Genomic DNA, 2,451 nt, shown 5'->3' with positions numbered 1-2,451 from the left:
GTGGTTATACACACATTGCAGGAAAGACAAATTTGTTGTCCTGTACATTCTGACTTGATGTGACGTATTGATGTTGAGGCACACAAGTTACTTCTCCACACACAGGTTTGCTCTAACGGAGGGCCCTGTAGGTGTCTCTGTAGTTGTCTTGTTGTGAGGTGCTGCATGGTGGATAATGCATGAGACAGGTTTGAATCGTCTTCAGTGAGGTTGTGTTTGAGCCCCTAATTATTGCTCGAACCCCCACAATAGGCAGACCAAAAGGGTCCCACTTTATATTAAGTGGCTAAAAGGTACTATGTACTTACATTTAAATTAATATTTTGATACAATGGACTTATTGTGTACATACATGTTTTTACATTGTACTTATATTTTGAAAATACCTGCATGTGATTACAGCTGTAATTAATGTATGTAATTAAATTTGTAATTCCACTGTTGACCCTTCCCTTACACCTTAACCTATCCTTAAACCGACCCATACCACCACACCTGACCCTAAACTTACCCGTATTACACACACCTGACCCTAACCTTACCCGTATCACACACACCAGCCCTTAACCTCACCCGTATCACACACACCTGACCCTAACCTTACCCGTATCACACACACCTGACCCTAAACTTACCCGTATTACACACACCTGACCCTAACCTTACCCGTATCACACACACCAGCCCCTAACCTCAGCCGTATAACACACACCAGGCCCTAACCTTACCCGTATCACACACACACCTGACCCTAACCTTACCCATATCACACACACCTGACCCTAACCTTACCCGTATCACACACACCTGACCCTAAACTTACCCGTATTACACACACCTGACCCTAACCTTACCCGTATCACACTCACCAGCCCCTAACCTCAGCCGTATCACACACACCTGACCCTAACCTTACCCGTATCACAAACAGCAGCCCCTAACCTCAGCCGTATAACACACACCAGCCCCTAACCTTACCCGTATCACACACACACCTGACCCTAACCTTACCCGTTTCACACACACCTGACCCTAACCTTACCCGTATCACACACACCAGCCCCTAACCTCAGCCGTATAACACACACCAGGCCCTAACCTTACCCGTATCACACACACACCTGACCCTAACCTTACCCATATCACACACACCTGACCCTAACCTTACCCGTATCACACACACCTGACCCTAAACTTACCCGTATTACACACACCTGACCCTAACCTTACCCGTATCACACTCACCAGCCCCTAACCTCAGCCGTATCACACACACCTGACCCTAACCTTACCCGTATCACAAACACCAGCCCCTAACCTCAGCCGTATAACACACACCAGCCCCTAACCTTACCCGTATCACACACACACCTGACCCTAACCTTACCCGTATCACACACACCTGACCTTAACCTTACCCGTATCACACACACCAGCCCCTAACCTTACCCGTATCACACACACCAGCCCCTAACCTCACCCGTATCAAACACACCTGACCCTAACCTTACCCGTGTCACACACACCTGACCCTAACCTTACCCGTATCACACACACCTGACCCTAACCTCACCTGTATCACACACACCAGCCCCTAACCTTACCCGTATCACACACACCTGACCCTAACCTTACCCATATTACACACACCTGACCCTAACCTTACCCATATCACACACACACCTGACCCTAACCTTACCCGTTTCACACACACCTGACCCTAGCCTTACCCGTATCACACACACCTGACCCTAAACTTACCCGTATTACACACACCTGACCCTAACCTTACCCGTATCACACTCACCAGCCACTAACCTCAGCCGTATCACACACACCTGACCCTAACCTTACCCGTATCACACACACCAGCCCCTAACCTCAGCCGTATAACACACACCAGCCCCTAACCTTACCCGTATCACACACACACCTGACCCTAACCTTACCCGTATCACACACACCTGACCCTAACCTTACCCGTATCACACACACCAGCCCCTAACGTTACCCGTATCACACACACCAGCCCCTAACCTCAACCGTATCAAACACACCTGACCCTAACCTTACCCGTGTCACACACACCTGACCCTAACCTTACCCGTATCACACACACCTGACCCTAACCTCACCTGTATCACACACACCAGCCCCTAACCTTACCCGTATCACACACACCTGACCCTAACCTTACCCATATTACACACACCTGACCCTAACCTTACCCGTATTACACACACCTGACCCTAACCTCACCCGTATCACACACACCTGACCCTAACCTTACCCCTATCACACACACCTGACCCTAACCTTACCCATATCACACACACACCTGACCCTAACCTTACCCGTATCACACACACCTGACCCTAACCTTACCCGTATCACACACACCTGACCCTAACCTCACCCGTATCACACACACCAGCCCCAAACTTTACCCGT

At 49.2% G+C, this 2,451-nt stretch overlaps 1 long non-coding RNA gene across 1 annotated transcript; it reads right to left on the bottom strand.

Moving 5' to 3' along the window:
* Positions 1-1,157: 1,157 nt before the first annotated feature.
* LOC143744178 (uncharacterized) lies at positions 1,158-2,171 on the bottom strand. The gene is made up of 3 exons (XR_013205788.1): positions 2,094-2,171; positions 1,532-1,594; positions 1,158-1,220 (listed from the first exon to the last, which is right to left on the bottom strand). It is a non-coding gene; the product is annotated as an uncharacterized LOC143744178 (long non-coding RNA).
* Positions 2,172-2,451: the final 280 nt, after the last annotated feature.

This window comes from Siphateles boraxobius, unplaced genomic scaffold (assembly GCF_051911475.1).
Source record: "Siphateles boraxobius isolate OS27281-9 unplaced genomic scaffold, OSU_SipBor_1 2, whole genome shotgun sequence".
Classification (NCBI taxonomy): domain Eukaryota; kingdom Metazoa; phylum Chordata; class Actinopteri; order Cypriniformes; family Leuciscidae; genus Siphateles; species Siphateles boraxobius.
The sequence above is the reverse complement of the archived record's forward strand: the minus strand, read 5'-3'. Positions and strand labels throughout refer to the sequence as shown.